The sequence below is a fragment of the Lynx rufus genome, unplaced genomic scaffold (genome assembly GCF_022079265.1).
Source record: "Lynx rufus isolate CCGP_SWC_20201006 ecotype Redwood Valley unplaced genomic scaffold, mLynRuf1.p SCAF_22, whole genome shotgun sequence".
Taxonomy (NCBI): Eukaryota; Metazoa; Chordata; class Mammalia; order Carnivora; family Felidae; genus Lynx; species Lynx rufus.
Genome location: NW_025814837.1, coordinates 16140640 through 16158263, shown reverse-complemented (window position 1 = coordinate 16158263; position 17624 = coordinate 16140640). Strand labels below are relative to the sequence as shown.

The 17624-nt window shown below is 38.4% G+C and overlaps 1 protein-coding gene across 1 annotated transcript in view; it reads right to left on the bottom strand.

Moving 5' to 3' along the window:
* ZNF521 (zinc finger protein 521) overlaps window positions 1-17624 on the bottom strand; it is a 279598-nt gene that overhangs the window by 62703 nt on the left and 199271 nt on the right. The window lies entirely within an intron of this gene.

Genomic DNA, 17624 nt, shown 5'->3' with positions numbered 1-17624 from the left:
CACAAGGAATCCTGGGTTTCTCAGTACCTTTTTTTCCCAATCAAATTGGCCAGAAAACATCCCTTTCTCCTCCCCTAGGTTCCTAACTTTGAGGGCTGCAAACTCATAAATGAAGTCAGGCTGTGGTTGATATTATGCTTACATTCATGTTATAAATTTACATGAAGCAATATCTACTCTATGTTTAGCTCCTCAAATGAATAGTTCATTCCATATAAATAGAAGGATTATTAATAACGACATTCTGTTTTTCTATTCCCTCAGTACTTTCAATTAGTTACACAGATATTTACTTCTTGCTCTTTACCTGTGCACTATTTAAAAATCTTTATTCCACTGAAGAAGCAGCTCTGCTTTGTGGAAAAAGTAAAGCGACTCGTGAGTCACATTTACTTCCTGAGGACTATTAAAGGCCTGGAGAGGAACCGGTTCGCATACAAACACTCAAGAAACATCTATGTAAAGGGATAGCAGTCTTCAGCACTTGGAAATTTTCCTACATAGGAGACAAGTATGATAAGGCAAATCTTGGAAATTAGGAGAAAATTTTAGTCCTAACATCTCCGGTGATTTGTGTGTATTTGGAATGTCACGTAAAATTAAAAAATAAAAACAAACTGAAGAATTAAAATAATGTAATTGCTGCACTTGTGTTTTTTGGCACCGTAGGAAAGGGCATCACACTCTGATAGCCTTTAGCAGCACAGACTTGGATCAGCCATTTGACCTCTCTAGGATTTAGTTTATTCACACGGGCCAAGTGACTCATAAGGTCTTCCCGATCTAAAAACACTGTGGGTTTGTATTATTGGTAGGGAATTCTTTAATAAAGCTCAGACTGACAAATGTTGCAAGACTCACTTCAAACACAAAGACGTGCCACACCTCCAATAAGTAAAGGGGCTGGGTGGACAATTGTTGGAGGAAGAACTAAGTGGAAGCCATGCTTGTGGGAGATGAGTAATCAGCTGGAAATGAAAAGGAGATATTTGTGGGGGTGGATACAACAATCTTACAATAGCAATAAAGTCTGGGTTGTTGACGCCCGTGGATTCTGAAATATGAGGTTTCGATTTTGGTCTGTAGGCAAAAAGTGTGATAAGATATCCAGTGGGATACAGAATGGGATAAGGAGGATCGGCGACTCTCCAGCAGGGTAATCATAACAGTGGCTAAATTTTATTAAGCACTTACTATATGTCAGGCATTGTTCTATATCCTTTACATAATTAACTCATTAAATAATAGAAGCAATAACTCTATGAGTTCGATGCTATATTCTTGTTAAGAAAACCTGAGGGAAAAGGAGATTTAAGTAACTTGCCTAACTATAAACACAAAAGTATTTTAGAAAAAAGGCCTACTAAAGCTAAAATCTAGATTGATTTAGAGAAGACATATACAAACTTATTTTCAGAAATTTGATTTTTGAAAAAAAAAACATTTATTGTATTAAGCAAACGTATGCACTTCTAAAGTGCGGTGATCATTATGACAATGAAGTTTTGTTTTTGAAAGAGAAAAAGATATGCACAATGTGACAGTTGTGTTTGTGAATTTATTAGAGTGCGTGTATTTAAGAAAAATAAATTTCAAACAAAACAAAAAAATCCTCACCCAATCCAAAACAGACCTGATTATTTGGTTTCTGACGTATCTGTGTGAAACACAGACTAGAGAATTCTTCCAAACATTTAAGGAACAGATATCAATTCTCTACAATCTGTCTCAGAAAATAGGATCAGGGGACACATTTCCCAACTCATTCTATGAAGTCAGCATTACCTTAATACCAAAACCAGGCAAAGACATTACAAGAAAGAAAATCACAGACTAATAAATCTCATGAATAGAAATGTAAAAATCCTTTAAAAGAAATTAGCAAATTAAATTCAACAATGTGTAAAAGGAATTACACACTGTAACCAAAGTAAGATTTTTCCACGTATGGAAATTAAAGTCAACATTAAAAAATCAATTAATGTAATCCATCACATCAACAAGCTAAAGAAAAGTCACATGATCACATCAATAGAGGAAGAAGAAACATTTGACAAAATCCAATACCCATTCATGATAAAAATTCTCACCAAACTAGGAATGGAATACAATGTCCCCAAACTCATAAATAACATCTACAAAAATCTTACAGCTAACATCATACTAATGGTAAGAAACTAGATGCTTTCTCTCTAAGATCTAGAATGAAGAAAAGATACCCCTTTTAACATTCTCATTCAATATCATACTGAAAGTCCTGAATAATATGATTAAGAAAAAGAAATATGAGGTATACAGATTATAAAGGAAGAAATAAAACTGCCTTTATATACACAGGACATGACTATGTAGAAAATCTCAAAAAATTAACCAAAAAAACCTCCTGAAACTAATAAGTGATTGTAGCAATTTACAAGCTACAGGGTTAAATTTGTAAATATATAAAGTATACATCAATTACTTTCAAAGTACAAGCAACGAGCACTGAAATTTGAGATTAAAAACATACTATTTATACTACCACCAAAAAAGAAATACGTATATAACTTTATAATTCTGATAATATTTTTTCAAAAGATCTAAATAAATGGAAAGAAATTCCACGTTCATGGATAGGAAGACTCAATATAGTTAAGACGCCAATTCTTCTCAATATGATCTATAGATTCAATGAAATCCCAATCAAGATTCTAGCACGTTACTTTGTGACTATCAACAAAATGATTCCAAAATCTATACGAAAAACCAAAAGATCTAGAATAGCCAACAAAATATTGAAGAACAAATTGAGGGAAATGATGTTACCAACTTCAGACTTACTATAAAGCTATAGTAATTGAGATAGTATCAGTGAAAGAATTAGACAAATAGATCAATGAAACAAAATGGTGAGCCTAGAAATAGTTAACTGGTCTGTGACAAATGAGCAAAAGCAATCCAATGGAGGAAGGATAGTTTCTCCCACAAATGTTGCTAGAAAAACTGGACATTCACCTGCAAAAAAAGTTCATCTAAACACAGACCTTATATCATTCATAAAAATTAACTCAAAATGGATCACAGACTAAATCTAAAATGCAAAGGTAAAACTTCCAGGGGTGCCTGGGAGGCCCAGTCGTTAAGTGTCTGACTTTTGGTTTTGGCTTAGGTCATGATCTCATGTTTCATGAGTTTGAGCTCCCCATGGGGCTCTGCTTTGACAGTGCAGAGCCTTCTTGGAATTCTCTCTCTCTCTCTCTCTCTCTCTCTCTCTCTCTCTCTCCCCCTCCCCTGCTCGCTCTGTCTCTCTTGTAGTGAATAAATAAAAAACAAAAAAAAAACTTTAAAAAACGAAAAAAATTTTAAAAAGTAAAATTTCCAGAAGGCCATATAGGTGAAAATCTAGGTACTGGCATTTGGCAATGAATTTTTATATACCAAATGAAAAGCATGATTTTTGAAATTAAAAATTGAGAAGTTGGACTTCATTTAGCTCTGCTAAACACAATGTTAAGAGAATGAAAAGTAAGCCATGGACTGTGAGAAAATATTTGCAAATACATGCCTGATAAAAGGACTTGTATCCAAAACATGTAAAGAAATATTAAGATTCACCCATAAGAAAACAAACAATTTAAAAAGTAGAAAAATGATCTGGACAGACACTTCACCAAAGAAGATCTATGGGTGGCAATAAACATATTAAAAAATGCTCAACATTAATTACCACTAGTGAATTGCAAATTGCAACAATGAGATACCACGGGGCACCTGGGTGGCTCAGTTGGTTAAGTGTCTGACTTCGGCTCAGGTCATGATCTCAAGGTTTCATGAGTTCAAGCCCCGCATCAGGCTCTGTGCTGACAGCTCAGAGCCTGGATCCTGCTTTGGATTCTGTGTCTCCCTTTCTCTCTCTCTTCCTCCCCCACTCGCACTCTCTCTCTCTCTCTCTCTCTCAAAAATAAAGATTAAAAAAAATGAGATACCATGATATACCTAAGCCATTAGACTGGCTTAGTTCTCAAATACTTGCTGGCAAGGATGCAGAGCAACAGGAACTCACTCATTGCTGGTAGGAATGCAGAATGGCACAGTCACTTTAGGAGACAGTTTGACAGTTTTTTTTTTTTTTTTACAAAGCTAGACATAGTATTAACATATAAATCACTTTCCTACATATTTACCCTAATAAGTTGAAAACTTATGTCCACATAAAAAACCTGCACATGGATGCTTATAGAAGATTTATTCATAACCACCAAAATTCAGAGCAACCAAGATGTCCTTCAGCAGGTGAATGGATAAACAAACTAGTACATCATACAATGGAATATCATGCAAAAATAAAAAGAAATGAGCTATTTGGGGAAAAAATGACTATCAAACCATCAAAAAACATGGAGAAATCTTGCTTAAGTGCAGATTACTAAATGAATGAAGCCAATCTAAAAAGTTATGTACTATATGATTCCAACTATGTGACATCCTGGCAAAGGCAAAATATGGAGACACTAAAAACATAAATGTTGTCAGACAGGGGTTCCAAGGGAGAGGAGGAGGGATGAGCAGGTGGAGCACAGGGGATTTGGGGCAGTGAAACTATGTAATTAACAGTAATGTATTAATGTTGGATCACGAATTTGTAAGAAATGTACCTAACCAGTGAAGATGCTAATCACAGGGGAATCTGGATGTGGGGTGGGCTGAAGGGAGTGTAGAAGTATTCTCTGTACTTTCTGTTCAAATTTTTTGTAAATTTAAAACTGATTTAAGAAATAAAAGCTATTAATTAAAAAATAAAACTAGAAGACCTTTTTTTTCTCATCTGTGGCAAACTTATGGAAAAACGAATAACATCATCAGAAAAGTCTGGCACTAGCCAGAGAGAGGGAAGCAAGTATATGGCAGAAAGAAGATTCCTCCTTCGTGTTCCTCTGGCTTCCAATACTGCCCCTTCAATCTACACTGATGCCAGAATGACTTTGTTACAAGAAAATCTGAACATGTCACACTCTTTCGCTTAAACTTCCTCAAGGAAATCTGTGGGCTGCAAGATAAAACATAAACTCCTTGGCAGGGCACACAATATGTGACAGTCTGGAAGGTTCTGCTCCTCTATGCACCCAGAGTCATTTCATTCCCCACCCCCCCTTAAAATTCTCCCAAGTGATTTTGCACAAGCAACAAAGTGGTTCCTTCTCTGGCCTTGCAAACTCTTGCTCATTCTTCAAGTATCAGTTAGGGAGTTGTCCTCCTAATCGAGTCTTCTCTGAGCTTCTCAGTGGACCCTGCTACTTAGCCCCCATAGGACAAACACCACATTGTGAAATAATCATTCGTTTGCAAAGCTGGAGCCTCTTTTGACTCACGTTTCATTAGGGGACTACCATGTAGCATTTGTCTTTATATCTTCAGTATCTAGCACAGACTCTAGTATATAGTAGGTGTTGAATAAATGCTTGTTGCATAAACACCAGGCGCTGAATACTCAAGTTCTGATTCACCACAGCCTCTGTGGTAATTAATATCTTCTAGTTAATATTTTCACAGTTTACACTTCTTTAATGAATTCTCACTTGTATATATAGTGAACTCTTTGATTATCCACAAGAGGATTATCTACATTGTAGTTTAGTGTAGCAAATCTTACTTTTAACTTCTTGTTGACATCACCAGCTGTTTACTTATGTCCTTCATTGACATTGTCACCAATTCCATCTACTTTGACTCCTGTATACAGCTAAAAGCTTGGCAGAAGTTAGGAAGAAAGGGATTTTTAAAGAAACACACATTGGTTTGCTTCTGCTTACCTAAGATTCTGGGCTTAAAAATGTAAGAGATCCCGAAGACAGGAAAAAGAGAAGACCAAGCAAAGCCTGATAATTCTTTACCCTAACCTACAAATCTTTGAATAGTTTTGAGAATATGTTACCTAACAAATAATACTGTATTTCTATACACTCTATATTTTATGTCTATTACACTAGTGTTTTAAACTTCCAACTTCTTCGATTTCTTTGCACCTGCTAGCGTGAAGATCGCACTACATGGCAGGATGTTTAGGAATAAAGCAAGATTAGCCACATACTCCTAAAACAATCATATATTAAAAAACTATCCTCAATTCCAAAAGAAAAACTATCTTCAATTTCAGATGCTAGTAAAGACAAGAAATAAATAATCTCGGCCACAGGTTTTTTTTTTCTTGTTTTGTTTTCTGTTTTTTTCTGGGTATGTTATATGATTCTATTTTTTAATGTCATTTACATTAAACTCCTAAGCTTCTGAATGTGCTTTAGATTCTTCTGAAGGCCTCTGGTAGTGATTCTTCCTTTAAATTTAAAAGCTTAATGAACCCAGATTTTCAAAAGTAGCTAATATTGGGTTGAGGGCCAAACAATATAATGGTGCAGAACTACTTGCATTATTCCTGGAGCTATTTGATTTTGACAAGCCCACATTTGGTAATTAACATGAGAATGCCCCCTTGGGCCGTTCTCCTGTTAGCTAAAATATCTTATAAATTACTGTAATAAAAGGCGAAAAAAAGGAACACGCTGCCTGTCAATGTTTCAACTTATCTAGCAAGAGGAGGAGACAAAGCCTTGATCTCGAAACATACAAATGCCAAGTGGGAGCATAAATTCTGCCGTCTGCCCCAACATGCGAGAGTCGCCTGTTTGACAGAGGGATGCGTGCAGAGAGCATCAACTGAGTTTCCAAAGCGAAACGTGTGTAGGTCCCTTGGATAAGTAGTGTTTGTATGTTGCACGACTGTGCTTAGTCAGTGATATCACATCATCAGCTTAAAGCCAGGTCAGTGGACACAGCATCTGTAATTGAAGGAGCAGCTTCATACATTCTGTCCTAAGGTCTCTGGGCAGAGTTTAATAACTAATACCATCTACCAATGATGTAAAATACAGTCTAAGTTATTGCCCTAATCTAGATGAATGTATTAACATGGCCATAATCTAGATTCTATGTGCATTTGTGGTCAGGAGTCAAATGTCTCTCCTCACTACCTCTGTTTGCTCCCATCTGGCGACAAGCTTGGAATCAGAGAAAGGAATGGGAAGGAGACAAATGATCAGTTCATTTTCTTGAGGCTTAGATGCAGCAATGACATCATTCTACTTCTGGCAAAGAGAAATAACAATCTGACTACTTCCTTAGAACTGACTTTTAAATTTTTTTCAGTCCACGCTTTCTTTTCTTTTTATCCTGTTTCACCTACATGCATTTATCATCCTGTTACAGACACACAGGCCACCAAAGGATAACAAGACACAAGTAAGAGACTCTTCATAGGCGATGGAGACCATTGTGCATCTATACATATAACCCTGGCATACTATGCATATCTGTAATCAGACAACAAACGCATTGGAATTGAACTGTATTTTCTCACACTAAAGTTTTACCTACTGTGACCTAACCAACTTTTATTAGCATCAATTTACTTGAATCTGGGACATTAACCATATTATTTTGAGTCGGCAGCAGCTGTTGATTGAACAGCAGTTTTCTATGTCCTATTACTTAGGGTCTTTTTTTTTTTTCCAGTTAAAGGTCTGAGTGAATCAATGAGTATAGAATGTAGACTTATTGATAAAAATTCTGGGCCTGCAATAGAATCTAGCTCAAAAATAGCTGTGTATAATCCATGGCAGACATAATTTGTTACTACTGCTGAATTTTAACAGGAACAGATCCAAAAGCATGTCAGTGTTCCCATTTTTGTGCCACAGAGTAATGACATTTAATCAGGAATATTACTACACTCTTTTGGTGACAGCTGAGACACGAAACCAGCCAGCTGATGCAATTCCTGTCTTATTGTTGGCAGCCTATAAGCAGAAGCCACAAACAGGAAGCTGCCTTACCTTGTGTATATCATCAGCGGAAACTTTACAGAACAAGGCTTGCAGATAGACGGCAAATGGAGTCCATCATGTTTCCTAAAGACTTTTGGAACTATCCTAATTTCCACCTATCCCTGTGGCCATAGGAAGCTTAGGGAAGACACTGTTCTAGATCTTTTAATGTAATGGCACTGCAGTCGCCAGGTGTGAGGCAACATGAGGTTTGCAGAATACAACCGCCATAGCTCCTGCTCAGTTAGATCGATGGTCTATAATTACCTGGGAATTACTTGGACACAAATCAATGGTGTATTACGTCCCATTCATAACGAGCAGGATAAGTTTGGCCTGGTCTGGGAACCTCATGATAAAGACAATATCTCCATCTGCTTATTCTGCCCGCCCAAACTGCAACTGATTCAGCCCAGAAAGGCTGGGGATATGGGAAGAGGACCCCAGACAGGGAGGGAGTGGAGCTGCGGTGCCTTCCAACTCTGCAAACAGCCTTCAATGCATGGAGGTAGGTTTTCACTCAACCTGATCTGCACTAAGATTGACATCTCCGAGATAAAAGGCTCTGCATTCCATTAGATGTCATCAGCTCGGCCAGCCTCCTCCCCTGGCCACACCCCAAGGGATCAAGCCACATTTTGATGACATCCATCAAGCTCAGGACTCCAGCTCAACAGTTTGCAGCAATTTCTCCATCTTACAGCTATCACCAGAGGGGGAGGGAATCCAAGCCGGTGGTGGGGACGGGTCGCTTGATGCCATCTGATCAAACACGAAACGTGCAGCCCCATAACTAAGCTGCCACAAACACACCACTCTATCCTGTAATACTTCTTAAAAGTAAAGGAACAGAGCTGGAGTCCTGCTGGATTTCCCTTAGCAACCTGACAGGAGCCCACAAGGTCAGCTAGCAGGAAGCGTAGAAAATTATACAGTGGGGAATTATCAGCTAAATTATTTCACTATACTCAGGATTTTTACTGTTCTTCCCAAGACAGTGGCCCCTTGCTACTCAGATTAGAAACATGAATAAAAGGACAAGAATGACAAAAGGAGGGAGAAAGGAAAGGGAAACATTTTAAATGGCTTATTTATCTTCTTTTACCATATACACATATGCATGCATGTATGGATTAGGCTTTCTTTTTTGTTTTAATGCCACTCCTTGAGGCTACTGCTCAGGGATGCAATCTGCTTGTTTTCTTTCTCTGGCCATAATGCTCCTTATCCTTTTTGTTTGGGGTGGAAGGACAATGGGGGTTGGTCCAGAGACCCGTCTCACCATCAGGTTTGCCGCACAAGCTACAGCCGCTGGAGCAAGCATGATTTATCAATTAACAGGTAATGAAAAAAATTCTCTGCAATTAAAGATATGATTCTGCTCAAACAGGAAGCGGCACCATACAACTGTGTACCCCTCTGAGGAATACTCAGCTCCTGTCACTAATGTGGAACACAGCTAATTTTAACAGAGTGTGTGTGGGCCCCTTGGGGGACTCCATGTTGATGAAGGAATATACAGTAGGGAACCCCCAGAGGACCGAGCTGATTGGAGAGCCCCAGGAAAGGTGTAGGGAAATTACATTTCCTGTTTCTTAGGAGAGTTATTAAAGGGGAAGGCAGCTTTAATCACTGAAAGACCAGTTGCTGTATTATTTTTGATTTATATACCAAAACAATACCCTTCATTCCTTAGTTGCTTTTTAATATATATGTCAGCTTAGTCAATATTATATTTCAGTACAACACATAAACAGCTGTAGGATCTTGTTAAAAATGTGAAGGGTTTTGAAAGATTATATGGGATAAAATATATTATTGCTACTCAACAAAAATCAGAGAAAATTAAAGTAGACAGAAATTTTCTTTTCTTTTCCTTTCTTGTAAACCAACGTGATTTTTTAAAAAAAGAAATGAGCTGTGAATTTACTAATGATAGGGAAAAAAAGTTGTAGTGTTCTCAGTATTTTCTCTTTCTGGATATACAGTTTCCTTAGAAAAAAAATTTTCGTTTCTGTGCAATAAATGCAGAAATGACAAAGTGCTTTGTTAAAATCATGTTTATGTCCATTTGTTTAAAATACTTCTCTACTGTCAATATTTTACAGCAATAATTTAATAAACTTTGGAGATGGAGGAAACTTCAGATCACCTAGCTCAACCCTCTCATTTTTCAGGTAAGGAAACAAAGAGTCAGGGAGGCTAAGTATTAACCACAACACATCAAGAACAACACAACAATAAATCTCATGTTGGTTGGGTAATTACTCTGTTAGGCACTGCTCTGAGCTCTTTGCACACATTATTTTATTTAATTCTCATTTAAAACTCTATGAGGTATTGTCAATTATCGCTATTATTATTTTCATCTAAGGAGAAGCTCAGGCTTAGAGAGCATGAGTGGCTCACTCAAGGCCACACCTGACAAGGTCAGAGGCAGGACAGAGGACCAGGCAGCATTGACTCTACACTCTGTCCTTTATCACTAGGTAGGCTCTCTCTTCTGTCACATATCAATTACGGAAGCATAGGTTCTAGACCCTGGATCCCTTGATATCTAGTCTAACAGTAAAAGAGGAAACTCTTTGATATCCATTAGATTATGTTGAAATACTCTGCACCAATAGATTACCCCGCAACATTGAATATCAAGTAGAAAGTCCCAATACCAATTCTGTGAGGCCAAACAGGACACCACACATGCAGGTCAGTAAGGGCACTGAATGTGGTTGTCGGACTGGTTGGGGGAATACAAATGACCTTGGGGAAAATCAGGCAAGAAGTCCTGGGTCCTTGCCGGGACCTCTGACCTCCCAGAAGCCCCTCCCTAACCTCCAGCTTAAGTCTCCCCATGCCACAGTCCAAAACTGATTACATTTACAAAAACAAGTGTTCCATTTCTGTGCTTTTTAAATTTAATTGAAAGACCGTGTCTTCCTAAAACAGCCAAAATCTATAACTGTTCTTGCAAACATCCTCACTGAAACCTCTGTCGTTTGCCAAAGCAGTGTTAGAGAACAACCACGGTGTGTGGCATGAGTGCAAATAGCTTTCCTTTCAAAACACAAACCAAAAAAAAAAAAAAAATATTACCATCTAGCAGCTATAAGTGATGGAGAAGGACCCTTCAAACCCTGCCCCACAGTATTACCTCGGGCAAAGGTTTCCTTTTCTGTTAGATTTGGAACATTTGGAAATAGGCTGCCCCTGCAAGCTTTGTTCTTGCTTCTTTGGAGGATTCCTCTGACAGTTCCTAACTGCATTATCAGGATTTGTCTCGCTGGTAATGGCCAATTCATTTGTATTACCACATTTAGACCTTGCACTAAGCAGACAATCACAGGTATGAAGAGTGGTCCCACAGATTTCACTGGAACTGACTGTCCTGACTAGCTCGTAAAAAAAATACCAGCAGGAAATCAAGTCCATCCTCCTCATTCTTCCTGTCCTGTTTCCCCAGCCCCTTATAGACAGGTAGACGGACTGACAGTGCACTTGCTTGCGCGCGCGCACACACACACACACACACACACACACACACCATAAACCACAGCAGTAAGCCAAACTTCATTGGGAAGGAACTGGGACAGAGACTGAGCCCAACTCCTCCATTTAACAGATGAGGAACTGACTCCCGGAGAAGATAAGAGACTTGCCATGAGTCAGTTATTAAGTGGCAAAGTCAGGGCTTGATCCTAAGGACCTCTGATCCCAAGCCCACTGTTCTGTATGCAGCACTGTTTCCCTGAAAGCATAAAAAACTAGCTTCTCCAGGAAGAAGGACTTTTCCTTTCTATAAGCCCTTGATTAGTGACTCCATTTTACAAGTGATCAATTTCTCAGGCCTTTCTTCTGAAGGACTCCTACACAGACATCCTTACGCACTGATGTAGGGCCCCACTGGTAGAAATCAGACACAAAACACAGCCAAGGACTTCCAGGGAGACTGAGGTACCAGCGGCCTGGCCCTTTCAATATGCTTCACACACGTGTCCAGCTATAGGGATGACACCTCTTGGGGATTCATCTCCTCTGCTCTGAAAACAACTGGGTGTATTAAAGGTGTCTACTCTCTCAGCATTGAAAAACGTAGGGTGTCAGAGACCTCAACGCTGTTGAAACAATTTGTGACGGAAAACAAATATTAGAAAGTTATTTAGAGGTTCAAAATCTGAAAAAAAAATAAAGATAACCCTGAGTCATATTCTGATTTTTATAGGTACAATTTGTACCTATCTTTCAGTAGATGAGAGAGGTGGCACAGGAGAAACGGATCATTAAACAGTAGTGTGAAACCAGGGAAATTAACCAGCTGCTGTGAAAGCCACCTCTCTTATTCTCTGAGAAAGACTAGAGGGTGGGGGTGGGGAGGGGAGAGCACAGGAAAAGCAGGAATAAAAGGGCTGACTGTACTGATACAGCATTAGCTGTATCTAAGCTAATGAATAGAAAACATTCGATCAAAAAATAATAGTTGCATGTGAAAGATCTTTCATACTTTTGAAATTATAATAATTTTGTCCTAGAAGGGCCTTGAAGCTCATTGCACCCAGTGCTCTGGTTTAACATAACAAGAAACCAAGGAACTGAGGTTGACAGCAGAACGCTACCTTGACCTCATGTACACATAGCAAGTCAGTGGTGAGAGGCTGACCTCCTAGCTCTCTGTCTTGTGCTCTATCCACTAACCCACACTGGTTGGCCATCCAACGGGCCAAAAGGCACTAGAGAGCCCATTTAAGGGAGTACGGTGCACTAGATGGCTGGGTTTGAGCTGTTATAGATATTTTTATGAACACATAGGAGACAACCTCTCTTCTCTACCGGGGGGAATCAATGTGACCTGGTCGTTCAGTAACCATTCCATGGGCCTCCAACAAGCCAAAAATACAAAGAGACCCTAAGTCCTTAAGAGCAAAGGAGTCTGGCAAAAGGCCATGCACAAAAATTCAACGCAGGAAAGCCATCACATGGACACACTGTGTGTTAACAGTCCAGAACCTTTGGGAAAGTCCTGACAAAAATGGAGGAGGAATAGCCATCTTCTGAGCACCTCTGCTACAGCCGTTACTCCATTCAGTCTTCACACACCCCTTTCTTAGGTGAGGCAATTGAGGGCAGAAATGTTAAGTGACCTGCTTATTGCACAGAGAGCAGACACTCTCACCCAGGTCGACTCAAGTGCAAGATCTTTCTTTGCAACCGCGTTCCTTTTGTTTCTGTCTACAAGTGCTGCGTGGAAGTAATACAGTGACTAGGACTTTGGGTGAAATAAGACTATGGTATCAGCTCATAATGTACATCTCATTTGCTTTATCAAATCATAAATTCCAAATTTCTATCTGTTCCTGAATGAAATGAGACGGCATTATCTCCTCAGCTTCCCTTTCCCATCCCACCCTGAGACTCAGAAGAACAAAAAGGACGGCAGCCAACATGAAGGAAAGTAACATCTCTCGGCTCAGGCTGCTGTGCCAAAGAAAGAGATAAAGCAGGAACAAAGTAACAAATTATATTGTCAGAGAAAATGTGAACTTTTTGATTGGGGATGACATTTATTTTAAGTGTGCAATGACGGCAGGGAATCTGTCAGGGTAAGACATGGCAGAGGTTTCAACGTTTGTTAAGAGTGTCGTGGGAATTTAGCTAAAACTGTTAAAACTGACACCATTGGCTTTTGTTAACACATTAAGCATGGGAAAAGTGCCAGTCAGCATATCCTCCATAGCATCAGTTCAGTTAAATCATCTGGAAGATGCATAAAACTGGAGGGGGATAATAATGGCTACATTTTCAACACATGGGGAGACAGAGGGGAGAAGGCCAGTGCCATTTTGATAAGAATGACAAATGAGTCCTTGAAGATGCAGCTCCCGACAAGGGGAAAGTGGTGGGGAGGGCATTTTTATCTGCCTTGCTATATTCCTAAAGATCTTTTACTACCGGAAACTAAGCTCACATCCTACCTCATGATGCCAAGATTTGAGGAAGATAGCCATTGATGCACACAGGTTTCGCTGAAGTGAAACTGAAGACCTGTCTCAAAATTCTGCTTTAAATAGACTCACTCAATTATTACTTCAGAGTTAGGCTAAGTGAGAAAAAGCAGAAATTCAGATGTTTACCCAGTGAGATGAACTAAATCAAATGCAAAGGCACCCTTGCTTCTTCACAAAATCTTCAAAAGGACCAATAAGCTGAACCTTGCCTTGACCTGGTTCCTCTGGACAAGAAGCAGATCCAAAGACAAGAAAATTGAAAGCCTGACAATGACATGTGCTTTCAGCAATTAAATGGGTACAAGCTCTTGGTGACCAGAACAATGTTGTATTGAAAGGACAGCCTAAGCTTCTTTGGACAAACTTTTTTTCTTGCCAAACGTTTTGATTGGAGGTGAATGATTTTATCCTCAGCACCGTCTCACTAGTAAATGAAATATTACACGTTTGGGTCATAGAAAGATTTAAAAACAAAGTTTGCTGTTTATGTTTGATGAGCACAAAGACATTGCAAGTGTTGCCAAACTGCTGGAAAATGCAATGTTGTTGTCGTTGTTGTTTCAATGCTTTTTAACCTAACACCATCCATGTGCTTTGCAAGACCTTAGGAAATGAATATTTTTGGAAGTCAGGAAGTCCCCTGGGGGTCATTTTTCCATAGGGCACAGAAAGCTGAAATTCTGTCCTAGGGCCTCCTGACTAGCTCCAGGACTGAAGAAACGCCTTCAATTTGGCAAGTCTCTATCAAGGAAATACTTACTGCCCTTTTGCAGAGACTGAACCCTGTAAGTACCTCTGCATAAGGATTTACGCTCTGCAGAGGTTCAGTTTGCTGGTCATCTGACCTGGGATTTTCTGGTCAGCTTCCAGGAGAGTGTTTATTGTCCATAGGTTAGGGTGCGTTTAATTTAAAGCCTTTCTTGGCTCCCTGGTTATCTGTAAATGATTACTCCATGCTTAGATTTTCCAGTAATAGACTCTAATGAATATAAATAAAATAAGCCCCAGTTTTCCAATTATAGCACCATGACCCTCTCTAAAACAACAGCACCGCTGACTGTAGGTGACCAGTGTAACTTTCCAACATTGTGTGTGTTAGGAAGTTTTTGCTCATTTGCACCTGTCTGGTTTAGCTGATAAAACACAGACATAGAATCAAGCGCAAAAACAGAAATTTGCTGCCAAGAACTGTCTTTCTACTAGGCAAACATTACCTTGTGTAGCTTAAAACACTAAATGTTTTTCCTAAAGGGCTGCTTCCATCATCGTCCCCCATCACACCAAAAAGAACATTTGGAAGAATAAGCTTGGACCAAAAGGATCCCTTTTTTCCCCCCTTCTCTTTCCTTTTTTTTTTTTTCTTTCTTTTTTTTTTTTTTTTTTTTTTGGATTCAGAAGTAAAGCAGTCACACAGGCACAGCACCTCATCAAATAAAACAGACTGACACCATTTGGGCTTTACCAACCTAATTTCCTAGATCTTTCAAGTCCTCACAACGATCCCTGGCTATTACCAAACACAGGCACAGCACCCAGGTCGTTCAGGCACATCACTACTGATTTTTTAAATTAATTTTTTTAAAAAATCAAGCAGTTGCCATAAATGTTGTCCAAATTCAGAAAATAATTCTCATTCCCAAGTAAAACTGATTGAAATAAGGTCATTGAAACTGGCCTCATTATTGGCAGTCTTCAATGGAATAAAAGCTAACTAACACATGCCCTAATTCTTAATCTTTCTTCCCTCACTGCCCACCTCAAGAGCTCCTGGGACTTCTTTTTTGCAGACAAGGAGAGTAGTACATTCATGAAAAAGATTTGGCTTCTAAGCTTTAGATTGGCCAGGCAATGGAACCTTGAGACAACAAGTCTCAGAAGGGGGAAAAAATAGTCGTAATTAGCTACAAAACTGCCATCTATTTTAACCAATGCATGGATACTTAGAGATTGCTTTCTAGATTTTCGTGGATATTTTACAGTAGCTTTTCTTTTACAAGTTACTGTTTTAGCATCTAACAAAAGTAAAAGAAGCACCCATTAACACTACTTTGCAATAATTTCTTCTAGTGCCAGAAATAAGATTCAGAAGACAGTTACTTAAGAGAGTCCTAGTTCACAGGTGTCCTTTATTTTGATTTTTTAAAAGCAATTCTAATTAACTATTCTAATAGGTTATGGTAATTCAGTTCCAAAGTTATTAATCTGCCTACAAACAAAATCACACCTGCTAGAGATGTTCACATTGTTATCAATAGATATGCAAATATACTTGGTATTGACCTTCCCCTGACGCACTGTAACATAACTGGAGAACTTAATTAGCGTCCGATACCTCACAAAATTTTGAAATACATCTAGTGTCAACATGTATTCTGAATCAAATTCTCAGTTCTCTTCTTCAGCATTTCCAACATAGCATTAAATAAGAGGGGATTTTCTAGCAAATATCATGGCCATGGTTTGTGACATCATAGACATTTCCATAATAACTGTGAAATCCTAAATAGAAATTTATTATCATGTCAAGTTGATATTAAGAGATGAGGTTAGCAGTAACTACCAAGAAACAAGAGTCCTATTTTTCAGAAAGATGTTAACCTTCAGGAATAAAGAGATCAAAAATTAAGAAAATACCAAGCATGACTATAAGGTGATGAAATGGATTTTCTTGTGTATCTTGTAAACTGGTTCTGACAATTAAAACCAGAGCTCTCAAGGCATTCTGAGTAAGCATGGTGTTGTTTAGAATAAGCTGACAGCCTTCAGTGGTGCTTATTTGAAAAGTAACCTTCATTTTATGTATAAGTACCAATATTTTAAAATTAAACGTGACATGAGATAGAATTTGAAAATTTCTTCATAAAGTTTTCTTAAGATACTTTCTGTTAAATAGGCTAAATAATAAGAAAACAAAAATTTCTGTTAAGTTATACATTTCTATTCAAAACTTAAAAGAAAAAGAAAAAAACATTTTTCCCCTACTGGGAAGGACCAACAGAAATTGAAAGTTGTCACCATCACCTAGAATAAATTCAACCATCAAATTTCACATGACTGTAAGGAACAGAAATATTTTATGATGCATCTGTTCAATTTGTTCTTTTGCTAAGTGATGCAATCATTTATACCAATAAGATGGTAAATATTTTCACTAGTACACGAAACAACCTTTTGGTTGGTTTATAATTACAAGAGTGATGCTAACTGAATCCCTTGCTTTGTTTCAATATCCCTTGTTAGTACCATAGACCTCTCTGCCTCTCTTGTTTTTCTCAAAAGCAATTTAGAAAATGCTTGTATTTTAGACAAAAGGAGAACATTTGGTGAAAGAAAATTCATCATTAGGTATCTAGAGGTTTGTTAATAGAAAAGGCAACTCCCACAGTGTATCCTAGTGCTCAAGCCAGACACACATGCTCAGGACCAGCAAGCTGCCTTCACAGTGGGCCAAAAGTCATTATCATAATTTTATATTACATAGACTACATTGAAAATTTAATATATCCCAGCAAAAAGAGACAAAAGACATTTTGCATAATGCTTCTGTGAGCGCACTCTCTCTTGCTACCCTTTTAGCCACCCCATGCAGATAATCACACCAGGAAAAAGAAGTTCATTACCTAAGCCAAATCAAAATTAGGCTTTTCTTTTTGATAGGGAACTTCATTAGTAAGCCCTGTCTTATACAGCTGGGAGATTTGATGAATCTATCTTAGAGTAATAATTCAGTACAATCAGCCACAATTTTACTTTAAGTTTTACATCTTTA